At 41.9% G+C, this 11849-nt stretch overlaps 1 protein-coding gene across 1 annotated transcript in view; it reads left to right on the plus strand.

Annotated features, from left to right (window-relative positions):
- LOC307004703 (tripartite motif-containing protein 16-like) overlaps positions 1-11849 on the plus strand; it is a 53936-nt gene that overhangs the window by 22308 nt on the left and 19779 nt on the right. The window lies entirely within an intron of this gene.

Raw genomic sequence — 11849 nt, forward strand, 5'->3', positions numbered from 1 at the left:
ATTTTTGGCACTTTTTGTGTGAAATCATATTTATTTTGCACATCAAAAAAAGTGTGCTTTCACTTTAATTGAGTGTGAGCAACGCAGCAAAAATAGACTCTGCGCTTCACTGCTGCTCACGCGACGCTCCTGCTTGTCCTGCTCCCGGTGTGATGCACTCATTGATTAACATGCACGCCGAAAAAAATACGCGCCTCTCACGCTTGCGGTGTGAAACTGACGTAATTCATGAGGTTTTCTACATGTGCGTTACGTGTGCACGTGTGATGCTGATGTTGCGCGATGTTAATCATGCGGCGCCAGAGTGCGTTTGACCGGTATATGTCAGACTGACTGGCCGATCGCCGGTCATGGCCGTTCACGTGAAAATCGTCCAATTCCGGTCCCAAGCCGATCAATCGGTGCATCTCTAATAATGGCCTTATTAGACCTCAGTTGTTGAGCCTTTTTTTTACCATTTGCAAAATAAAAATTGCCCTTTCAATTTAATTTTGTTAGTTTTTATTGGCTGTCTAGTTGCATTTCTTCATCTAATTGTCCTTTAACTAGTCTTCTATGAAGTGTAAAACTTGCTGATCTTTAATCCTTTTCTCCAACCAGGTTCATTTTGCACCACATGTGTATATGTTGGTTGATATAGCAACAGCACATTGTAGCACTATTTCCTTAGGTGTGCGTATTACTTTTACAGGTTTAGTGGCAGCAAAAAGATGCACAATCATTTGTGAATTCACTCTTTAACGTAGAATAGTTGATTTGGTTTAGTATGGTTAACTCTAATACAGGTACTCCTGCTATGTGTGGAGTTAATTGTGATGTCCATTTAAACCCAGTTTGTCCTCATAATCAAGGGTTAGTCAGGTGTTTGTGTGTGTTTGAGAGTGTGTGAGTGAGGTCCAGTTAAACCCAAAATGTCCTCATAATCAAGGGTTAGTCGGGTGTTTGAGAGTGTGTGTGTGTGAGAGAGGTCCAGTTAAATCCAAAATGTCCTCATAATCAAGGGTTAGTCAGGTGTTTGAGAGTGTGTGAGTGAGGTCCAGTTAAACCCAAAATGTCCTCATAATCAAGGGTTAGTCGGGTGTTTGAGAGTGTGTGTGTGTGTGAGAGAGAGGTCCAGTTAAATCCAAAATGTCCTCATAATCAAGGGTTAGTTAGGTGTTCGTGTGTGAGAGGTCCAGTTAAACCCAAAATGTCCTCATAATCAAGGGTTAGTCAGGTGTTTGTGTGTTTGAGTGTGTGTGTGAGAGGTCCAGTTAAACCCAAAATGTCCTCATAATCAAGGGTTAGTCAGGTGTTTGAGAGTGTGTGTGTGAGCGGTCCAGTTAAACCCAAAATGTCCTCATAATCAAGGGTTAGTCAGGTGTTTGTGTGTGTTTGAGAGTGTGTGTGTGAGAGGTCCAGTTAAACCCAAAATGTCCTCATAATCAAGGGTTAGTCAGGTGTTTGAGTGTGTGTGTGAGTGAAGTCCAGTTAAACCCAAAATGTCCTCATAATCAAGGGTTAGTCAGGTGTTTGAGAGTGTGTGTGTGAGAGGTCCAGTTAAACCCAAAATGTCCTCATAATCAAGGGTTAGTTAGGGTTGTGTGTGTATGCATGATTCATATGGTTACAGATGTACAGTTAAACCCAAATGGTCAGCAATGTTCATTTAGATACTAATACCAAGTCTTGAACAATCTTCTCTTTTCACATTAACAAAACCCAAACCCAATCAACTGGAAATATTTAGCTTTATTCAAAACTATCTTTAGACAAAACTTCTTAAAATCTAATGAATAAATTAAGACTGACATTCAAGGTTCAAATATGAAAAATACTTGTGGGTGAATGCATTTGTCAGTGATGGTTAAATAGTGTAAACTCCTTTTGGTTTTTTATTTTCTTAATTTTTAAAGCTAAAATATTTCCGTATTTCACTTTCCCTCTTCTCTCTTTGCTCTTCACTCACTTCACACCTGTTAAATCTCACATTACAAACTCAGGTTAGTTTTCTGAAATCTCTCTTAAAGTTTAAGCCAGTGTGAACAATTTGATGATAATTTCTTGTTTTGTTTTTCTATATGCTGGTATTGAAACAAACTTAAGTGATGTGGCACTCTCATGGGTAAAGTTAGTCCAGGTTATACCAGGTTAGTCCTCATAATTAATGGTCAGATGTGTGTGTGTATGTGAGTGATGTCCAGATAAACCAGGGTAGTCCTCATAAATCATAATTGAATCAGGAAACGCCCACTCCTGCCCTGTCCTTACAGTGCTTTAGTTTGTCAGGTCTTCATATTACCAGACTGTTTCATTAGAATTAAATTCTGAGCAGTCAGATTTTTACCCCATGCCATAAGGAGCAGTTTAATATTTTTTATTAATCTCTATGACAAAGGGAAAGGTGGGTCCCCATAAACCAGGATGGATCTTTTTAGGGGGAAAAGTCCTTATAAAGCACCCGTACCAGTATGTGTGTGTGTGTGTGTGTGTGTGTGTGTGTGTGTGTGTGTGTGTGTGTGTCACGAGGTGACGAAAGCAAAGCGGAACTGAGTTCCCGCTGGAATTGTGTTCCGCCCGGAACGGTGTTACTGTAACACCGGCCCACTTCCGGGTTGCGCGGTATGTTTCCATAACGGCACTGATTGGCCGATTGACATCTGGTGCGGAGGGTCTGATGTGGCGATCTGTGAGAGGATTATGGAGGCGGGGTAACCCTATAAAAAGGAAGTACAGAGGCCATAGCAACGTTGTTGTTTCTTCTCCGTTGATCTGGAGTGTTCTCTCTCCGCGTTGTGTGGTTGTTTCTTTGTCTTCCCCCGGCGATCTGGTGTGGTTCTCTCCCGTTGGGAAATGTTTGTGGAGTGTTGCAGCTGAAGGACCATCGTGAAAGAAGCGGAGTGTTGCTTGTGGGATCCGAGGGCAGTTTTGAAGAGTGGAATTCGTCGTCTGGACTGGGAAAGAGTGAGATGAGTGATTGACAAATTAAATCTCATAAACGCATGTTTTCTACACTAAATTGGATACTGGTTTGAAGTGCTTGGATCACGTGGTATACATCGCACTGAGTGAAATAGACTGATTCCTTGTCGATCTCTAGCCTCCCCCTCGGCCATTGAAACCAGCGAAGTGAAGCCGCTTGTAGTGGTGAGGAAATTATTCACCGCATCTGTCCCAACTCTGACTATCATCGGCTCTTCAGATCGAGACCTCTGGGTGAGTGTTGGCCTTACTTTACACTTGAAGAGTGGATTTGTAGTGCTGAAATTGACGTTTCCCATCACGTTGCATGTTTGGAATTGGACTGTCGTGTGTGTGTGGAAGATTTACCTTTTATCGCCGGGCACTCCCCATGTGTTATGCTGGTCTACCGTCCATCATAAGAGTCTAGCAAGATCGATTGCAGTCACCTGTTGGATGTCAGAAGGAAAAGCCCCCGTGTGCACACTACACGTGAGAACTGGTTACCTCTGCTTGAAGTTTGTATGCTGTCTGTCCCAGTGAAAGCCCGGCTCAGCTTGTGACTCTGTCCCCTGCAACACACGTGAGAACTGTTTACCTCTGCTTGAAGTTTATGCTGTCTGTCCCAGTGAGAGCCCTGCTCAGCTTATGACTTTGTCTCCTGCCACCCATGTGAGAGCTGTTCACCTCTGCTTGAAGTTTATGCTGTCTGTCCCAGTGAGAGCCCTGCTCAGCTTATGACTTTGTCTCCTACCACCAATGTGAGAGCTGTTCACCTCTATTCGAAGTGTTGATTCCGTCTGTTCCAGCGAACGCCGCTCAGCTTGTGACTTTGTCCCCTGCAACACACGTGAGAACTGTTTACCTCTGCTTGAAGTCTGTGTGCTGTCTGCCCCAGTGAAAGCCCTGTTCAGCTTATGACTCTGTCTCCTGCCACCAACGTGAGAGCTGTTCACCTCTATTTGAAGTATTGATTCTGTCTGGGCCAGCCAAAGCCCCGCTCCGCTTGCGACTTGAGTCTGCTGTAGCCCTGAAACCCACCTGTATGGTGCGAAGTGCCCGCCCTTTACAACTCCTGTGAGCCCTGATCCACCTACTCACCTGCGATACTCACCTGTGATACTCACCTGTTCAGTGAGTTGGCACCAGCGCCAGAAGGAAGTAAGTCTGACCCCCCACTCACCTGTGATACCCACCTGTCCAGTACCTACCACTGTGAGTTGGCACCAGCGCCAGAAGGAAGTAAGCCTGACTCATTTACTTACCTGCGATACCCACCCGTGCAGTACCTACCACTGTGAGTTGGCACCAGCGCCAGAAGGAAGTAAGCCTGACTCATTTACTTACCTGTGATACCCACCTGTTCAGTACCTACCACTGCGAGTTGGCACCAGCGCCAGAAGGAAGTGAGCCTGACCCCCCACTTGCCTTGGATTCCTGGGAAGAGGAAGGAAGAGGAATTTTAGATTAGGATTTTCAAATTGTTTTTATATTTAATAAAGCCTGTCATTCTTTTTATTCCTGTCTCCTGCCTCCTCCTTTGACACGCTCCTCGGGGTGATCCTGGTCTAGGGGTGGGTGCAGTCTGGCTTGGCCCACCTCGACCTGTGACGTGTGTGTGTGTGTGTGTGTGTGTGTGTGTGTGTGTGTGTGTGTGTGTGTGTGTGTGTGTGTGTGTGTGTGTGTGTGTGTGTGTGTGTGTGTGTGTGTGTGTGTGTGTGTGTGTGTGAGAGAGAGAGAGAGATTGAAAAATATCGTTTAATTCATAATTTAACATTCAATTCAACATTGTTACATTAATCCTACACACACTTTGTAATTTTAAAAAGATAAAACCATGTCTCCATCATCATCAACAACACAAAGAACATTTGCAACAGACCATTTTTCAGCAAAAGACTGTAAATTGTTTGTCAATTTATAATAAGCATATTCAATTCTAAGACGAGCTGCTAATAATCCTAAAAACACCCCAATCACTTCTTTTGACCCTTCTTTCTGAATCATATGTTTCCTTGAAAGCCATATGGAAAGTTTAGCCACTCCAAACACATAATTCATCAAAACATGTGTTTGTTTTTTCTTTGCTGAATACATTGGTCCAAAAATAAACAAAGGACAAGAAAAAAATTCTCCCCAACTCAAACACCACTGTTCTAATAAATGAAACAATAAATAAATGCAACTAATGCAACAACTAATAAATGAGAGAGAGAGAGACGTTTAAAATTCTTTACTCAATCAAAAATTACATTACACATTTAACATTAATACAATAATTTTCCAAACGTATTCACCAAACAAAAGATAAAGAGTCATCTTCACAAAACACAAACAAACCATTATTTACACACCATTTGTTCATAAATTCGACCATATTTCCTGTAGTTTTAAAGAATAAATGTTCTGCCCTTATTCTTGATTCAACCAGCGCTGTAAACAAACTTAAAACTTTAACAATTCGCCCTTCAAGAGCAAGTCTGCAAGTCTTCCAAATAGCTAGTTTTGCTTGCCCAACTATAAAATTAGCAACAGTACAACGATCCTTGTTCACTTTAGAATACCTGCAGCCAAAAATAAAAAATAGGTTGTTAAAATCAAAACCCAACCCATCAATAATTCTTCCCAGCAAAGCAAAAAGCGGCACCAACCTTGGACATTCAATGAAAACATGAAAGACTGTTTCAAGACTATTGCAGGCATGACATGAGGGCAGAACATTCAAGTTGAATTTGGACACAAAAACATTAGTGGCTAGCACACAATGTACTATTCTCCATTGTAGATCACCTGAACGTTTTGGAAGGGGACTTTTATAAAAAAGCCTCCAAGAAGGAGAAGTATCATCAACAACTGTGAGCTTTTCTCTCCATTTTGTATCATTTCTGCCATTAAGATCCTTAAAATAAGCAGTTTTTACACAGACCTGATACATATCTTTTTTCCCCACTGTATGAAAAAGTAGCCCTTTTAATCTCTCAAAATTTAACAAACTCCCCACCTGACTGGTTTCAGGGCAAACTCCAGGGCACACACCTAAATTTGGAAAAGCCAGATGTGTAGGCTCTCCCTCTAGAGAATGCTCTACAAACTGCAAAAGAGGAGAAGGAAGAGCAGCTTTCAAGCCTGAAATCAACTGCTCCACCACCCTCACAGACCTCAAATCAACCTGCCTGGCAACATCTTCTGCTGATCTCCACTCTTTTGAGTCTAAATTAATCAAGTGTCCCACTTTTGTAAAACCTTTCTTCATACATAACTTAAACATGCAATTAGACACGCAAACATTTCCTAAAAAAGGATTAAGAAACAGTGGTTCATTCAAGCCATAATGATCATTTTCAGACCGATTCAACCTAAACACTTCCCAAGATTTCAAAACAGATGCATATAAATTAGCACCACATGTGACATTTTCAATAAAAGGTGACATCAAAAACAGTTGCTTATCAAGATCACTTCCACAAAGGGATCTCAGTAAAGTTAGACCTAAAGACACCCAAGGGATAAATTCTGTAGAAAAAAGCAGTCTCTGGGCAGATTTTAGTCTCATGGCTCTGACTTTAGCAGACAGTTCAATCAGTCCTTGTCCTCCTTCATTTACTGGCAAATATAAAATTCCAGAAGGAAGCCAGTGGAAACCATCCCAAAAAAAATCAACAAAGTCCTTCTGTAGTTTTTGTAGTAGTTCTTTTGGTGGGTCAATAACAGTCAAGCGATGCCACAGCATAGATGCTGCTAGATTGTTAACAACAAGAACCCTCCCTCTGTACGACAATTGGGGGAGAATCCATCTCCATTTCTGTAAGCGCCCAGCCACCTTTTCATAAAATCCTTCCCAATTTTTCTGCATGTATTGCTCTGTTCCAAGAAAAACCCCCAGCACTTTAAACCCCTCTGCACTCCAGGGGCAGCGCTGAGGAAGTTTGGGGACAGGCCTACCTTCTTCCTCCCATCGGCCTAATAACAAAGATGCACTTTTCTCCCAGTTGACTCGCGCTGAGGAGGCTTTCTGATACATCTCAAGCGCCGCTTCCAGACTGCACACATCTTCATTTGATCTTATTATTACAGTGACATCGTCAGCATAAGCACTGAGTTTAACAGTTGCCACCTCTGATGTAAAATGGCCCGCCGTTGAAATTCCGCAAAGTTGACGCCTCAGAGCAGTTAGCAACGGTTCAATGGCCATGGCATATAAAATGCCTGACATACTACATCCTTGCCGTATGCCTCTGCCAACTGAAAAAGGTCTTGTGAGTGAACCACTTATTTTTAAGAGACTATAGATATCAGTATACAGTAATTTAACATAAGAAATAAATGAAGAACCAAAACCGAATGCTTCAAAACATTTAGAAAGAAAACCATGATCCACACGATCAAAAGCTTTCTCCTGATCCAACGATAAAAACCCCACATTAACATTATTGTCTCTGGCAAATGAGATCAAATCACGAAGCAGAAACAAATTATCAAATATTGTACGTTTTGGAATACAGTATGACTGGTCTGCGTGAATTATTGTTGATATGTAGAGTTTTAATCTATTAGTTAACGCTTTGGACAGTATCTTGTAATCCACTCCAAGCAAAGACACAGGACGCCAGTTTCTTATATCCGCAAGATCCCCCTTCTTGGGTAGCAAGGTGATAAGCGCTCTTCGTAGACTCAGCGGTAAAGTGCCTTTTTCAAAGCACTCTAAAAAAACTGAGAACAAGTCTTCTCCAATCACTGACCAGAACTGTTAAAAAAATTCTGCCGTTAAGCCATCCAGACCCGGAGCCTTTCCTGAAGAAATGTCTGTGATAGCAGCAGTCAGTTCACTCATGTGCAATGGCTGATCAAGCTTAGCCTTATCACTCTCCATCAGATGAGGAAGATCCTGGAGAAGCGTTTCTGTTATCTCTCCATCACATGGTTCTGCTCTATACAGATTTTCATAAAAAAGCAGTGCTTGAGCAATTATTTCATGTTCATCAGTTGTTTCACCTCCTTCTGGAAGTTTCAGACGACTTAAAAGTTTTTTATCAACAACTCTCCTCTCCAAATTGAAAAAAAAAGATGTTGGAGCATCCATGCAATTAAAAGATGTAAACCTGGCACGAATCAGAGTCTCTTTGGCTTTCTCTTCCAGGAGATTGTGGAGAAGAATTTTCCTTGTTTCCAACACCTCAACAGTACTTCCGTCATATTGTTCAATATTCAGCTGCAAAATATCTTGTTCAAGTAATCTCATTTTGTATTCAAGAGTTTTCTTGTTATGTGCCGTATACTTCTGACAAAACATCTTGACTTGAACTTTACTGATGTCCCACCACTGACTTAGGGACTTGTACTGATATTTACTCTCTCTCCACATCTCCCAGAAAAGTGTAAAAGAGTGCACAAAATTGTGATCCTGCAAAAGTGTATTGCTAAAGCGCCAGTAGGGGCATTTAAATGTGCTCTGTGCAGAAGTGACATTGACAGACATATAATGGTGATCTGAGAAAGGAGTAGGAATAATACAACTGTCAAAAAACTTTTCACAAACACTTCTTTGTACATAAATTCTGTCAAGTCTTGCTGCAGAAACCCTATTCGAACTTACTTTTATCCACGTATACTGTTTTACATCAGGAAAAGCTTCTCTCCAAACATCCACAAGATCATGATAAACTATCAATTTTCTAAAAACATCTGCTGACTGACTATGAGGTTCTTCGTGATTCCTGTCCACTGTGTGATCTAAAGTGCAATTAAAATCTCCAGCCAACACAATAATCCTACCCTGTGGGACACTACTTAAAGCTGTATGAAGTTTTCCGAAGAAACCTGTACGTTCAGTCCCTATATTAGGGGCATATACATTGAAGAGTGAAAAATTGAGCCCATGTAAAGAAACATCTACTCTTTGCATTCTTCCTGGTAAAACATCAAAAACGTTCACATTATGTTCCTTAAACTCAACTCCAAGAAGAATAGCCACTCCTGCACTATTACTTGAACCATGACTCAAGACAACCTGACCATTCCATTCACTCTGCCAGTGGATTTGATTATTAACATCCGTGTGAGTTTCCTGTAAAAAAACCACACTACTTTTTTTCATAAAAATATAATCAAAAAGGCTAGTCCTTTTCAAAGCCTCACGACACCCATTAATATTCAACGAGCTAAATCTCAAAGGTGCCATGAAAAAAAGTAAAAGATAACCACACAATAAAATTACTCCACAAGGGTTAATTGACAACCAAGCTAATCTCATTTTTTACTTTGCAAATTCAACGAACTTCTAACGTTACTAAGAAGTTTCTTGAGACGAAACCGTTTTGGTTTATCAAGCTCTTCAAAGGAAGATTTTCTCATCACCGTGGCGCCGGACAATAAAAACAATTTTACATCCGGAAAATATGATTCAATTCTCGGTTTACGATGTCCTTTAGTAGTATCCAAAAAGTGATTAATCTGCTGAAGCGAGTACAGTTTGGTCTTACCTCCAGAGATGAGCTCCGAATCCGCCGCGTAATTTCTCAAAAACTCCGTATCATCATGCTCATTTTCAGAGTCACCCATTAAATCCACAGGGTCTTGAGATGAAATATCATCTTTACTCTGTTTATCCTCAGTAGTATTATCACTCTCAATTTTATCAGGCTGCGCCTGTCCTCCATCGCAAACCAAATCAGTCTCATGCCTAGACTGCAAACACACTTGTCCCGGGCTCGACACCGGCTGCGTTACAGCGGGGGCCTGACTCGGGCCGGCTTCCTCCTCAACAGCCTCCGCCAGGCCGTCTCCAGAGGCCTCTAACACCGGTCTCCCCTCGGGCAAATCACCGGCCGCAGAGATCGCTCCGTCCGGCTGCGGTTCTGACGCCACAGCGGTCGGAGCAACATCCGCGCCGGCCGCCCTCTCGCTGTTCACCGCACCTGCAGCCGGAGCTGGCCTGTCTCGCCTCGGACAAGCCTGTCTGACGTGTCCAAATTCACCGCACACAAAACATTTCATTGACTCTGAACTTATAAAAACAGTATAATCCTTTCCCTCAATACTCAACTTCACTGATAGATTTAATGGATCACTCGAGTTCAGAATCATTAAAGCCTGACGCCGAAAAGACATTACGTGTCTAATCTCAGGATTTTTGCAACCAAGAGGAATCATTTTAATTGGACTTACTATTTTACCATACCTCTGGAGTATTTGCTCTAGTTGTTCATTTTTAACAAACGGGGGTATGTTTGATAAAATGATTTTCTTTGCTGGGCTTGATAAAGGCAAAACGGGCACAAAAATGTCTTTGATTATCAACCCGGTTTCAACTAAATCGTCCACCATTTGACTTTCACTGAGAAAGAACACTATTGCTTTGTTCATACAGGAGGCAGATTTGATATTTGCACCCCCGATCGCCGCACTCACGGCTATCAGGCAATCCTCCACTGACACCGCGGCCTCAGGCATACACTTACAACCATGTTTAATGGTTAACCGTGAGAGATCCGGCATTTCCGTCCCCATTATCCTCCCTCTCTGACCGAAGTCAGGGGAAAACTAAGCTAATCCTATTAGCAATAAATAAGAAAAAAACAAAAAAAAAGTTAAGAAATCTCACTCAAACAAACGAGACACTTTCACTCCCAACAACCGGCTCCTTCCACACTCACTCCGCACATGCGCACAGAGAGAGAGAGAGAGAGAGAGAGAGAGAGAGACCACTACCACCACCATCTCCTTTACCACTCTCTGCTGCTAAATTGTTATTTTTATCAGTCTGACCATAAACCCTAAAAGCTTTCACGAAATTTGAGCCATTGTCAGTTGTGGTGCGGGTAATCTTTTCACGGATATTAAATTCACTGTGGATATCATTCAGAGCACTGGCAAGTACAGCAAAAGTATGTGAACCTTTAAGCTGTCTGCAGGCTAGGGCAGCGCAACATCTTGTCATAGTCTGGGGGTCTATCCAATGTGCTGTGACACCTATGAATCCACGCCTGTAAGCTGTCCAGCAGTCAGTTGTAGTGGCAATGAACTGAAGTTCACTTAGAGCGGTTTTCAGATTGTTTTTCATTTCCAGGGAAGCCTTCTCTACTTTGTTCACAACAGTGTTGCGTGAAATCACTTTAATATTGGGCTGGAGAAGATGTACAAGATCTATGAAGCCCTGCTGCTCAACTACATTAGGTGGGTGAAGGCCTCGTATAATAAAATGGAGGACGGATTTATCCAAACTATCCTGGGACACTCTTCTGGTTTCCCATAACTTAGCTTGCTTGAGTGGGGGGCTTTCATCTGGTGTTCCTTCTGGCTTTCTTCTTAGGGCGTTTGAAGTGAAAGTTTTGTATCTCTCCAGATGATTAGGGTGTTTTCTCTGTGGAAAAATATGCATCATTGAATCATTTATAAACACACACATCATCAACCTGATATACTTTTTTGTATATCTGGCTTTTTTGTATATGAGTTTATTTGTAGTGCACTGACGTTTTATATAATTAGTTAATTTTGTCCGTAAAATAAAAACATGAGATATGTAATTTTGTACCTGGATGAATTGAAAATTAATTTGCTACATTTCAGATTAATATTGTTTTCCTTAAAATTAATTAACAGTAACAAACATACACTTTGCAGTTTGAATGATGCCCTGTATAAACAAAATGACGGAGTATGTTCTAAGGGCCTGTTCACATATCGCGCCTAAAAACGCGTAGAAAACACTAGGCGCGCCGCGTTCTCCTTTTTCCAAAGCACTAGGGCGGTTGCGCTCCGGAGGCGTCTGTCGTTGCTAAGCAATGGTTCTTGTCACGTGACCTACGGTGCGCTTGCGGCATTCTGAAAAGTTGAGATGTTTTTATCTCGATGCGGCGCGGACGCGCTTGGAAAAAACGAGGGCGTCGCTTCCAATATGAGCGGGCATT

The sequence above is a fragment of the Phoxinus phoxinus genome (genome assembly GCF_949152265.1).
Source record: "Phoxinus phoxinus genome assembly, chromosome: 9".
Classification (NCBI taxonomy): Eukaryota; Metazoa; Chordata; class Actinopteri; order Cypriniformes; family Leuciscidae; genus Phoxinus; species Phoxinus phoxinus.